This window comes from Mus musculus, chromosome 2, assembly GCF_000001635.26.
Source record: "Mus musculus strain C57BL/6J chromosome 2, GRCm38.p6 C57BL/6J".
NCBI lineage: Eukaryota > Metazoa > Chordata > Mammalia > Rodentia > Muridae > Mus > Mus musculus.
In genome coordinates this window covers 129,434,575-129,449,051 of record NC_000068.7, presented here as the reverse complement: position 1 = coordinate 129,449,051, position 14,477 = coordinate 129,434,575, and positions in this window count along the sequence as shown.

Sequence of the window (14,477 nt, the reverse complement as noted above, 5' to 3'; positions counted from 1 at the left end):
CCCCTCAACAGAGGAATGGATACAGAAAATGTGGTACATCTACACAATGGAGTACTACTCAGCTATTAAAAAGAATGAATTTATGAAATTCCTAGCCAAATGGATGGACCTGGAGGGCATCATCCTGAGTGAGGTAACACATTCACAAAGGAACTCACACAATATATACTCACTGATAAGTGGATATTAGCCCAAAACCTAGGATACCCAAGATATAAGATACAATTTCCTAAACACATGAAACTCAAGAAAAATGAAGACTGAAGTGTGGACACTATGCCCCTCCTTAGAAGTGGGAACAAAACACCCTTGGAAGGAGTTACAGAGACAAAGTTTGGAGCTGAGATTAAAGGGTGGACCATGTAGAGACTGCCTTATCCAGGGATCCACCCCATAATCAGCATCCAAACGCTGACACCATTGCATACACTAGCAAGATTTTATCGAAAGGACCCAGATGTAGCTGTCTCTTGTGAGACTATGCCGGGGCCTAGCAAACACAGAAGTGGATGCCCACAGTCAGCTAATGGATGGATCACAGGGCTCCCAATGGAGGAGCTAGAGAAAGTACCCAAGGAGCTAAAGGGATCTGCAACCCTATAGGTGGATCAACATTATGAACTAACCAGTACCCCGGAGCTCTTGACTCTAGCTGCATATGTATCAAAAGATGGCCTAGTCGGCCATCACTGGAAAGAGAGGCCCATTGGACACACAAACTTTATATGCCCCAGAACAGGGGAACGCCAGGGCCAAAAAGGGGGAGTGGGCGGGTAGGGGAGTGGGGGTGGGTGGGTATGGGGGACTTTTGGTATAGCATTGGAAATGTAAATGAGCTAAATACCTAATAAAAAATGGAAAGAAAAAAAAAAAAGAAAACAAAATAAAAAAAAAAAAAAAAAAAAAAGAGTTACATGGAAATTTCCCTCCCGGAGTTATGGCATTTTTTCCCTAACCCATAATAATCAAATTTCCACCACGTTAGTCTAATGTATAGATTCACGTGCACTCTATTAAGCATTACCTTATAGTAAATGTCTTTTAAGATTGTATTCTAACATAGCTAAAGCCTTTTCCCAGTGTTCTTAGATTCCAGTTAGCAGCAAGGAGTTTAACCTATTCAGTAACTAATTAAGCACTACCATAAAACAATAAAGCACTAGCCGTTAATTCAGTTGTCTGCAGAAAGAGTCTGGAATTCTCACTGAGATAGAAATTCATATTACAGACTACATTCCATGCCAAGAGCAAATTAATATACTATACTGATAAATGAGGATCCTTCAGACAAGATACTTTAACAAGGCCTAGAGAATTTTGGGGTCAGTGACACTACATTATTCTTGAGGCGTGTCAAGAGTTAACAACCCCTTGGTACTATTAACACTAAGTGTGAAATTCCTGCCTGGCACTAAGCTGATCCTAGGCAGGGCTTGTTATCCCTAATGTAAACATTTATCTGGTCCCTACAAATTCCCTTTGAAGTCACTCCCCTTGCATCTGTGCTAATCTCTAGTGTTAAACATTTATCTGGTTCCTTTTGAAGTCACTCCTTTTGCACCTGGAAAAATTCAATGTGCCTTATTCTGTTATGATTTGCAATTTACTCTGTATTATAAAAAGTCTGAGGCTCGACTGGAAAATTACATTCAGATCCAACACCACTCTTGAGTGTTTGTCTGTCTGTCACTCCATCCTACTCTTTGCCCATCTGCTTAAGAGATCCCGTTCTACGCAGATTCAGGGACCCAGAGGGTCTGCAGCAACCATAAAAATCAGGAAAATAATGTGCTGGTTAGCTTTTTGTCAACCTGACATAGGTTGGGTCATTTGGAAAGAGAAATAAACTCAACTGAGAAAATGCTTTCATCAGATTGGCCTGTGGGCAAATCTGTAAGGTCGTTTTTCTCTTTTTGATTAATGATTGATATGGGTGGTCCCAGTTTACCATGAGAGGTACCACCCTTGGGCAGATTACCTTTGGATATAAGAAATGCAACTGATCAAGGTATAGGTAGCAAGCCAGTAAACATCTTTCCTCCATGTCCCCTGATTCAATGCTTGCCTTGAGGGCCTGCCCTGGCATTTCTCAAAGATGGATCATCATATGGAATTGTATTCCAAATAAACCCTTTCCTCCACAAGTCACTTTTGGTCACGGTGTTTTATCATAGCAATAGGACAAGTAATGTCCAGAAATTGGTACCAGAGAGTGAGTGTTGCTGTAAATGACCTGGCCATGTATTTTGGAGGAATGTCAGAGACTTTGGTGGTTCATACTATAAAAACAAAAACAAACAATGATGCTATAAGTAGAGTTTAAAGACACATTCCAGTAAAAGCCTAGAAGACAGCAGTGCTGGAAGAATGTAGTCAGTGGATGCTCAGCTTAGGTTTCAGGTAAGAATGATGCTAGTAAATACTCTACAGACCATCATTTGGCAAAGAATATAGCTAGCTGCCTTCTGTCCATGTCCTGAGTACATTGCCTGAAGCTAGGTTTAAAAATATTAGACTGGGGCTGAAGAGATAACTCATCAGTTAAGACCCTGGATGCTCTTCCAGAGAATCCAGGTATGAATCTGTAGGTTTATACTTTTCAAGACCTTCTTTAATAAGAGTTCTTAAATGCTTTAACCTCCCTTAAGTTCACCACTCACCAGAGGTAGTAGAAAGGAAAGGTTTATAGCAAAAGAGGGTATGTGGACCGGTTTAGAAACAGTTCTTTTGGGCAATTCCGATCATTGTTGTCAGGATATCAGCAGTTCAGTTCAATCAGCAGCAGTCGCTTGATCCACTTGCAAACACCATTCACAAATCAGCAACAATTCAAATCCAGAAGAAACCGTGAGTTTCTGCCAATCAGTCTGAGTCCATGGAAGCAGCAAGAAGCTGCCAGAAGATCATGAGAATTTCTTAAGTGTGTCTCTCTACAAAGTCACAACAGGTGACAATCAGCAAAGATGACAAGGCAAACCAATGCCACACTGTCATCCACTGTCTGTTGGGTTGTATTTATACACTTTCCAAACATCAGGTGTTCTCTCAATGTCTACTCTAGAAAAACATCACTCCCTCTTTCTAGGCGGCTTCCAGAAAAATGCCACTTGTCTATTCTCAGCAAAACATCCTCTCAAAAGACAGTTTCCAGAAAAACATCACATGACACAACTGAGTCTCCAAAGAAACCAGAAATTCCCACTTCAGAGTTCCAGCATTCACACAGCCACTTACATCCACCTGTGATACCAGCTATGGGGATTCTGCACACTCTTGTGGCCTCTATGGGCACCAGTCATACATGTGGTAGACATACGTGCAGGCAAAACACTCATACACATTTTTTTTTAAGTAATGGGTTCATTTCTTCAATGGAGGGGATTTCAAGATTGCATAATGTTGAGCCTGCGGTATGGTTGATATTGATGATGCTTATATGCAGATCTACAATGAAAAGGTGCAAGTAGGAAAGAAACACAAAACCTACAGTTTTGGAGAGAAAAAGAGCACCGGAAAACAATGCTACAACCAAGGCAAGCTTGGGTGAAAAAAATGGGGTCCTGCATCCGCTGGGGGCTAGGGCCACTGGGCAAGGTAGACTCAGGGAGTTTGACTACAGGGACCCCAGGCAGGTGTTGGGCCAGGATCCTGCTCTGGGTGTGAAGAAGGTGCAGTCTATGGTCCCCACGGAACTGCTGGAGTCGGGCTCTGACTCTTGGGCACCGCAGAAGAGCCGGTCCTGAGGTCCCTGGGCCACACGGAGGCCAGGAACAACAGGTTCTTGCTCTCGAACATCCCAGAAGCCACTGTATGTCTCGGAAGAGCTGAGAACTGGTGGAGACCCTCAGGTGGACTCTGACCCGTGGCCGAAGAGAAAAGGGTAGGAGAAGAGCTCTGGCAGGTTACTGCGGGGAGGAGAGTCCTAGGCAGGTTCTGTGGGCATGTTGGTTTGGTTAGTGGCCATGGCTGGAGTGCAGGGAGGCCTTCTGGTGGGAGGTTAGAGGCATAGCTCTGCAGAGGAAAACCTGTTCCATTGCTCCAGCATGCTGGTTCCAATGAGAAGAGGCAGCCCATTGTTTTAAGGCATTTATTGTAGAAAAGCAGAAAGAGGGAGAAAGTAGAGAAGCAAAGGGCGGCGATAGCCACATGGAGAGAGGGAAGAAGGGAAGGCAGAGAGAGGGGGAGCAAAGGAGCAAGAGTAAAAGCAAGAGAATAAGAGATGAGAGCAAGGAGGGGCAAGCAGCTCCTTTTATAGTGGCCTGGGCTATTCTGGCAGTTGCCAGGTAACTGTGGGGGTGGAGTCTAGACAGGAGCTTTGGGCATTGCCCGCGCACGCAAATGATGGCCACACACCTCTCTGCAGGGGCCTGTGGGAGGCTGTGGCTGCGACAGGAGCTAAAGGCCCAGGAGGCGTGGTCAAACACCTTCTGTCCCTTAGGGTTCCAGGGTTCCAGGCCTGTGCTCAACGGAGACCAGGCTGTTTGTACACAGCTCACCACCCCACAGCAAGCACTGGAAGAGAGACTAATTGTAACTGCTATGTAGCTCCACCAGCAAGAGTGTTATACTGCTTAATACTATGTGCTGGCTAGTTTTCTGTCAACTTGACACAGGTAGAGTTATCTAAAAGGGGGGACCCTCAATACCGCAATGTGTACATCTTACTAGTACATCTTTATACACTGCTGTACTAGTACACCCATGTACAGTACCATAGTAGTAAACCCATGTGAAATTCTGCACTGATACATCCAGGTGCACTACTTCTAGAACTCCATGTGCCCTGCTATACTAATTTGTCAATGTACACATCTATATTAGCACCTCCACGTGTTCTGCTCATTAAAATATCCATGTTACAAGTACCTCCTGAGTGCTGCTATAGCACGTCCACGTGCACTTCTGAAATGTATGAACATCCATGCTATAAGTACTTCCTGAGTACTGTTATAGTGCATTCACATGCACTTCTGAACTGTATCTCCACATACACTAATGAGCTAGTACACCCATGAGCACAGCTATACTAGTACCTCTATGTACTGCTGCACTAGTACATCCATGCACAGTGATGTAGTAGTACATCCTTGTGCTCTGCTGTACCATCCATGTGAAACTATTTGGAAACTGTGTGCATATGGATGTGTGTGAAACACTGACTTTTGTCCATGCTTAGAAACCACATGCATGTGAGCATGCTTATATATTCCAGCCATGTGTTTACTCTCTGAGATTGCATGTATATAAACATGCACATACCCACTGACATGTGACTGCTCTCAAATTGCATTCATGTGTAACATTAGTGTACATGCTGACATATGACAGCACTCCCAAACTGCATACATGTGAACATGTAATTTATATCAACATGAGAGTGCTCAGAAACAGTATTCCTGTAAACATGTGTGTACATGATGACATTTGAGAGTGCTCAGAAATTGAACAAATGTGAAAACATGCATACACATGAGAGTGCTCAGAAATGTCATGTGTGTGAACATTTGCACATATTCTTACATGTGACTGTATTTGGAAATAGCATGCATGTGAACATGCATACACACACACTGACTTGTGACCTTGCTCAGAAACTGTATGCATGGTAACTCCATGTGTGTTACCACATGCAGAACTATGATGTATGCCTATGCTAGAAAATTGCATGTATATGAATGTTGTGGTATTCAAATGGTAGTGGGCAGTGGAAAACTGGTGCAAAAAGAAGCAACTTGCTGTTAAGGGTGTCTTGTGAACAAGGAGAGTTTATGAAATATATCTGGAGCAAGCTTCTCTAACCCTCACCTTAATCTTAACCTACCCTTGCTCAAGGACTGACCCTGACTCAAAACACCCACAACCCCATCTGAATCCTCTCTCTAACCTCAAATCTAAACCTTACTGCAAACATAGTCCTAGCACTAACCCTGGCACTCAACTATGCCTTATCCCATCCATAAGACTACTCTAAACCTATTCCAAACCTAGCTCAAAGTCTAATCATAATTCTAGTATTAACCATGGCCCCAGCCCCAAGACTGATCTAGCATCAACTTTTACCCTAACCCTGGGTATATTCTTAACTCTATTCTTAACCTTTTCTCTAAAACTAACCCTAAGCCTAACCTTAAATTTGACCATAAACATAGCTGCAGCCCTAACCAAAATACTCAATGTGGCTTCAATCTTGCCCATAATCTAATATATATATATATATATATATCCCTATCCTTAATTATAGCCCAAAATCTTTCACTAAATATTTTCCTAAACCTAGCCTTAAACATATATCTAACCATAGCTCTAAATATAAAACTAACACTAAATATTAGCTTTAATTATAATCTTATATACCAAGACCTTATCTAAACTCAAGCTTAATCTCAATCCTCCCTATAGCAGCAACTCAAACACTAACCAGAGATACCACCTGCCATGCTGTAGGAGAACCCCCTGTGCACTGCAGTAGGAGAACCCCCTGTGCACTGCAGTAGGAGAACCCCCTGTGCACTGCAGTAGGAGAACCCCCTGTGCACTGCAGTAGGAGAACCCCCTGTGCACTGCAGGGAGAACCCCCTGTGCACTGCAGTAGGAGAACCCCCTGTGCACTGCAGTAGGAGAACCCCCTGTGCACTGCAGTAGGAGAACCCCCTGTGCGCTGCAGTAGGAGAACCCTGGGTATATTCTTAACTCTATTCTTAACCTTTTCTCTAAAACTAACCCTAAGCCTAACCTTAAATTTGACCATAAACATAGCTGCAGCCCTAACCAAAATACTCAATGTGGCTTCAATCTTGCCCATAATCTAATATATATATATATCCCGCACCACAGCCTTCCAGACAGACAGACTTGCTCTTTTAGAAGTCCTGTTTCCGGCAGGCCTCACAGGCGACAAGATTTCCAGATCCAAATTTCTCCCTTCACCTTTCTCCCTCCAAACACTCCCATATTCTTTCCGTCTACCTTTAAAAAATATTTCATCCTTTTCTCTCTCCCACTCTTCCTGATTTTTCTTTCAGAGTTCTTTTTTCCTTCCTTCTTTCCTTTGTTTTTTTCCATCATCCTGTTTTCCTACGTCTCTCATTTCTAGCTTCCATTGGTCCTTCCTTCCTCGTTTTGTCTTTTGTTTTTCTATCATTTCCATTCATTTGCTTTGTCTTTCTTTCATCTTTGCTCTTTCTTTCATTCTGTTTTCCCTTTGTTATTTTATTTTTATTTCCCTGTCCTTCTTTCCTTTCTACTGTCTGTCTTTTATTTTTTCCTTTCTTTGCTTTCTTCTTTTTTTCACTTCTCCTTTTTCTTTTGTTTTTTATTTGTTCTGCTTCTTTTTCTGTCTTCCATTCTTCCTTTCTGTCTTTCTATCTTCTTTCCCTTCTTGCTTCTTCCATTTCTTTCTATCTCTTTCTTCCTAGATTTCCTCTCTTTCTTTTCTTTCTTTTTTTCTTTACCTAATTCTGAAGGGCTCTAACAGGCCTGAGCATGGCAAACATGGCTCCAGCAGGTTCTGCCCTCCCCCTTCCCTCTCCCTTGCTAAACCATGAGATTACATTCCTTTAGCTAGCACCCAAGATCTGTTCCCTCACTGGACACTTTGATATGCCTGACTCACTCCTAAGGGCAATCACCAAGGTCCAACTATCAAAATATCAAGATCCAGCAATCAAAAAAAAAAAAGTTCCTATTTGGCTACTCTATCTTGCCAAAAGCCACCTAGGAGAGGCTGAAAACCAGCAGATGATCTTCCTGAGATGGGTTCACCATGGATTCTAGAACTACAGTGAATGAGCTCTTTAGGCAAGGTTGAAGGGGCTACATTTTAGGAAAGAGTCCTGCTATTTTAATATGCTTTTTCTATGATTATTAAATATGCATAACAACCGGTAGGTATTAGCCCATGCTTTTGGGCAGATTTCTGCAGATTAAAAATGTACCATCTTGTAGTGATGCTACATAGACAAATACATGATTTCTTAATGATGATCCTATAAAAATTCCCGAAATTATACTAGTAATTATTAAGCCCTTTATAATAGGACTGCTATTAAGTCCTTTCTGATAAGAAAACTGCCATTAGAACTCTGCCAGTCTACATGTGTCACAAGTTTATTGCTTCTGAGATAGAAAGCAGGTGTTCACAACTTAAAATGTATTCCAAGAGGTTGTAAAATGATTAACCAAAGGTCATAAAGAGGAACTAATGACTTATTATAGGTGCAAAGACAGAAGATAAAATATTGACTGGGTTTATCTATACAAAAGTTCAATGATAACTTAGTCACAAAAATTATGATTTTTCACTCTTAATGATCCTGTGAAGCTAGTGACAGATAATCAATATCTAGTATTAATGGGACCATATGCAAACATCTCTGTTGTAAATTTCTTATTCAATTTATGATTCGAATTTATGTGTAAACTTGTGATGAACTTTTTACTCTGTGATCATAGATCCTGAAAACTGTATAAGTGGGAAGGACAGAGAGAGCATAGAGAGAATGATTTGGAGAGAATTTTTGAAGAAGAACTTAGAAATAAAGATTCAATTCACTTTTCGAAGTGTCCCTTTTTCTTCCTGCTGCTTTCACTAGCAGAGCTTTGAAGTTCCTGCAAGAGATAAGAACAAAGGCTACTTTGCTTAACAACACCAGAGACTCTGCAGTTACTGACCTCAGAGAAACTAGGGCAGGTAGGCCAGCTACAGCTGGAAAGTAACTTAGAATCAAGACAGGCAAATGTTTTATTATTAAAAAGCAACCATAATTTCTCACAAGATCAAGTCTTTCCCCTCAGCTACCTTCAAGAAAGAACCAGAACTGGCCTCTGGCACTAATTAACAAACCAAACCAGATCTTACCAACCCATCCCAGCTCACACTAACACAGACCTCCCTTTTTTCCCTCTTAAAATCACACCAGCAAAGCTGTTTGCTGCTGTTTCTGCCCAACTCAAATGCAGCCACCTTGTCTCTTGCCCTGCTCAATAAAGGATCTCCTTGTGCAGGAAATTGGGGTTTGGGTGTGGTCTGTGCCTGATCTGGGGTCCAGAGGGGAACACCCCACAATGGCAGGATCCCTACACATTTTTCCTTCCAATTTCCCTTTTTACTTTCGGCCTTTCCTTTTCTTTCCTTTCTATACTTTCTTCATCTCCTTCTTTGGCCTTTTCCTTTCACTTCCTTTTTTCTGTCTTGTTTTCTTTACTTTTCTGTTTTTCTTTGTTTTTTCTCTTTGTTCCCTTTTGACTCTCTTCCTTTCTCTTAATCTGTCTATTATTTTTCATTTCCTCCCAGCCTCCTTTTCTTCATTATTTTTTCTTTCCATCTTTATTTTTGCCTTTTTCTTTGGTGTTTTACTCTCTCTCTCTCTTTTCGTCATTATGTTTTATATTTTGTCCTTTGATCTGCCTTCCTTCCCTTGTCTCATTTTTCCTGTGTTGTTTTTTTCTGTCCTTTCTTCCTTTTTGTCTGTTCTTTTTTTTCTTTTTTATTCATTGCTTTTCTATTTTTCACTCTTTTTTGCCTTTCTTTCTTGATATTTTCAGCCTTTCCTTTTGTTTTACTTCCTGTCTTTTTCTGTCCTCCAATGATGTCTATCTTTTTCTTACTATTTACGTCTTTTTTTTTCTTTCCTTCTTTTTTTTTTTAAGATTTATTTATTATTATTCTGTATTAGTTAGGGTTTTACTGCTGTGAACAGACACCATGACCAAGGCAAGTCTTATAAAAAAACAACATTTAATTGTGGCTGGCTTACAGGTTCAGAGGTTCAGTCCATTATCATCAAGGTGGGAGCATGGCAGTATCCAGGCAGGCATGGCGCAGGAGGAGCTGAGAGTTCTACATCTTCATCCAAAGGCTGCTAGTGGAAGACTGACTTCCAGGCAACTAGGGTGAGGATCTTATACCCACACCCACAGTGACACACCCATTCCAACCAGGTCACACCTATTCCAACAAGGCCACACCTTCAGATGGTGCCACTCCCTGGTCCAAGGATATACAAACCATCACATAAACATAAGTACACTGTAGCTATTTTCAGATGCACCAGAAGAGGGCATCAGATCTCATTACCTCATAGTTGTGAGCCACCATATGTTTGCTGGGATTTGAAGTTAGGCAGTGCTCTTACCCACTGAGCCATCTTGCCAGCCCCATGTTTGTTTTTCTACCTTTTTTTTTCTTTCGGTCTTTTTTCTTTTTCCACCTCTCATTCTCTCTTTTCTCCTTTCTTTCATTGTTATTTTTATTTCTTGCTTTTCCAACTTTTTCTCTATTTTGTCTTCCTCTTTTCTTTTCCCATCACTTTCTTCCTTTATTTTTCATTTTACTCTGTTTTTCTTTCTTAATTCATTTTCTCTTTTTTTGTATTGATTTGCTTTCTTCCTTTGTTCCTTCTGCCTTTTTGATTTTCTTTTTCTGTTCATTTTTTCTTTTTTCCTTTATTTTCTTAAATTCTGTTATTCTTTCTGTTTTACCTTTTCTTTTTCTGTGTTTGTCTTTCTTTCTTCTTTCATATTTTTTGTCTTTTGTTTATCCATTCTTGATTTTTCTTTTTTCTTCTTGCTTTGCTTTTTATTTTCTCTTGAGCCATCTTTCTATATTTCTTCCTGTCTTTTATTCCTTCTTTTTTGCTTTGTCGTTCACTCTCTGACTTTTATCCTTTCTCTCTTCTGTCAGTCAGTCTTTGTTTCTCCATTGCTTCTTATCTCTTCCTTTCTTTTGTTTTTCTTTCTTGATTCAGTTCTTTATTTTCCCTTTTTAAATATTTCTGCTTTTCATTCTTGCTCTTTCCTTCATCCTTACATTATGTTTTCTTTCTTCTTGTTCATTTTATCTTTTCTTAATTCACTTTGCTTTTGACATTCTGTCTCTCATGTTTTTCCTTCCTTTCTATCTTCCTTTTATATTACTTTTGTAACTTTTGTGTTTTATTTATCTGTTCTTCCTTTTCTCCTCCACTTTGATTTTTCTTTCTTTCACTTTTTTCTTTCTTAATTTTCCCTCTTCTAACTTGTTTCTTTGATTTTTCCCCTGTCTTTCAAAATATTTCTTCCTTTCCTTTTTTTTTTTTTTTTTTTTTTTTTTTTGTGTGTGTGTATTTCTTAGGGTCTTTCATGCTTCTTTTCTTTTTTATTTCCTTTCTTTTTATTCATATCTTTTTCCCTTTCTTTTTGTTCTCTTTTAAAAAATCTCTTTCTTCTTTTGTTTTCTCTATTTTCTTCCTGTATTTTGGATTTTCCCCACAATGTTTCTTTCTTTCTTTCCTTTGTTTTATTTCATCTTTCTATTTTCTCTTTTCTTCTTTCTTGTTTATTTATTCTGTCTTTCCTTTGTTCTTCCTTTGTTACTTTGCTTCTCTGTCTCTCTTCTCTTTCTCTTTCTTTTACCTTTGTCCTGATTGTTTATTTGCTTTCTTTTTTTCTGCCTCTTTTCATTATTTCTGTGGGGTTTTTTTCACTTTTTCTCTTCCCTGTATCTTTTTTTATCTTTTATACTTATTTTTTTCCTATCTCTGGTTTCTCCCTCTCTGTCTTTTTTCTTTTTTCCTTTCTTTCTTGTCTTTTTTTTTTAAACTTTTCTTCTCTTTCTTGTATTTCTTTCTGACATTCATTTTTCCCTTTTTGGTTGCTTTCAGTCTTTTGTTTCTTCACCTTTTTTTCCATTTTCTGTTTGCCTTTTTCCTCCTTTTCTTTGTTTCTTTCTGTCTTTTTTTTTCTCTCCCTTCTGGTTTTTTTTCTGTCTTTATTCTTTCCATTTTCTATCCTTCTTTTTCTTTTTCTTTATCTTGATTTTCCCTTCTTTCTCTTATATGTTTTCTTTCTCATTTAACTTCCATCTTCATTTTTTATCTTCTTTCTTTCTCCTTTCTTTCTTTCTTCCTTTCTTTCTTTCTTTCTTTCTTTCATCTTTCTCTTCTTTTTCTGTCCATCTTTCTTTCTGTCTGTCTTTATTTTAATCTTTTTCTTTCTTTGTTCTTTTTCTGTTCTTCAATCTTTTTCTTTCTGTCTGTCTGCCTTTTTTACTCTTTCCGTATGTCTTCCATCTTTTCTCTGTTTGCTTTCTTATCTTTATGTTCTTTTTCCATTTTTGGTTCATCATTGCTTTATTTTTTCTTCTTTTTTCTTTATCCCCTTTTTATCCCCCTTCATTTTCTTTATCCTCTCTTTTTCTTTGTCTTTCTTTTTCTTTACCCTTTTTCAACTCATTTCTTTCTTTTTGCCTCCCCTTAATTGTCTCTCCATTTCTTTTTTTATCTTCATTCTGTGTTTATTTATCTTCAGTGTTGCAAGATTATGTACATAGATAGACACTGTGTTACTTGAACACTCCTGTGCAGTGCAGCACCAGCTTGGTCATGTGCAGTGCTGTACTTCTACATCTGTGTGCTTTGTTGTATTAGTACAAGTGTATCCTCTTGTGCTGCTATAGAAGTATAGCCATGTGCGCTGCTTTACTTGTCATGACCTATATGCATCTGTGTTACACATATGTGTAGCTATAGCTCATGGCTACAGCTCATAACCTATCCACATCTGCATTATTTTCTGCCTATTGTTTATGTACTATTGGCATCACTACCTGAAACTCATGGTCTATAAGCACCTGTGTTATAGTCTGCCTATAACTTAACTCCTGTTGTTTAAGAATATGCATTAAACACTTCCTGTAACATGTGGTGTATAAATATCAGTATCACTTTCACATCCAAATTGAAAGCACACATAATCTAATGTATATACATGACATGAATAGTTTAGCTTGTTCTTTGTCCTTTTTTATTTACTGAGCAATAATTAAGGCTTTAAATTACTTGGAAACTGATTCCTATTAGCATCTAAACTCCACATTCATTCAAAAAGTACTCCTCTCTCACCTTCCCTCTGATCACTCTCCTATCTCATCTCCTTGACCTTGGGTGACCACACCCTCCTCAAGCCCCCAGTGTAGAAAAGATAGAAAGAGTTTTGTAGGTCTGTGGTGGTTTGAATGAGCAAATCCCTCATAAGCTCATATATTAGAATGTTTGAGCCTCAGTTAGTGGAACTGTTTGGGAAGGATTAAGTCTGACTTTGTTGGTGTGGACTTGCTAGAAGAGGTATGTCCCCACAAGTAGGCCTTGAGGTTTCAAAGCACATACCAGGCCAAGTCTTGATCTCTCTTCCTGCTGTCTGTGGATCAGGACATAAGCTCTCAACTACTGCTCCAGAACCATGCTTAACTGCCTGACTTCATGCTCCCTGCCATCATGATCATGGACTAACCCTCTGAAACAGTAAGCAAGTCCCCCATTAAACCCTTTCCTCTATAATCTGAATGCCATGGTATCCCATTCACAGCAATAGAGCAGTAACTAATACACAAGTTGGTATCAGGGACTTGTATCTTAAGGGATATCAGTGATGTGGTCAATAGTCAATAAATTGCCTTAAGGCACTTGCTAATATAAGCAGGACCACAATCAGTTTTTAGTTGTAGTAGAAATCCTAGAAAAGAGAAGATGAATAATAAATGATTAATGGCACCCAAGGTTGTTTTACTCCTGTTAGCAGAAGCAAAAGTCATATTTTTAAAGTATTAACTATTATAAGAACATATTTTAAACATCTAAATTCTGGAATATGAGAAATATCTGTTTGTCAAATGGTTTTAATCCTTCAGGATTAATTATGCCAGCAGAGGGCAGTGGTGTAAAAGAAAAACAAAAAGATAAAATTAATTGGATTTTTGGGCAGTCTGAAAAAAAAGTACCAGGGGCAAGGAGGAGGCCAGCACATTGGTTGGCTTGAACATTAGTGGATGCTAACAGTCCTGGCAAATTAGAACGAGCACAGATATGATTCATGAAGAAAGACTGATTTTTTTCATATAGATTCCTGAAGAGAGAGGATAACTGTGAAATAACATCAGTAGTGGGTTTGGATTTAAGTCTGGAAGTTTCTAAAAGAGAAACCATTGGAATACAATATGCAGAGTCAGTTACAATATTTAAGGACCCAGAAACATCCCTTAAAAGCTGAATGACTGTAGTGAGTTCAGATAACCAGGATGGGTCCAATCTTTTTTGAGGATGATGTTGGATTTGTATATAAAACATAAGCTCTTTGTCCTTTTGAAAAGCCATCTGAAAGAGCATACGAGTGGTCTCTACAGGATTTATTAGTTGTAATTTTAGATACTACTCATGGGGGTACCTTCAAAAATATCTTAAAGGGAGATCTTTAGGATAATGATTATTTATGTGTCCAGAGTAACATATAAATACTATCTGCCAAGTATTGTCAGTGTGGAATGAAAAATCATCCTGCATTTTATTTAATGGCACAGTGATTTCTGTGGTCTCTTTACCAGTAAGTTGTTTAAGACCGGTCCTTCCCATCATTAAGTCTATATTTTCTTTTAAATAAGGAGTTACAGATCATTGTGACATGTATAAATTCCTATAAGACTATAATGACCTTATTGATGTATAATT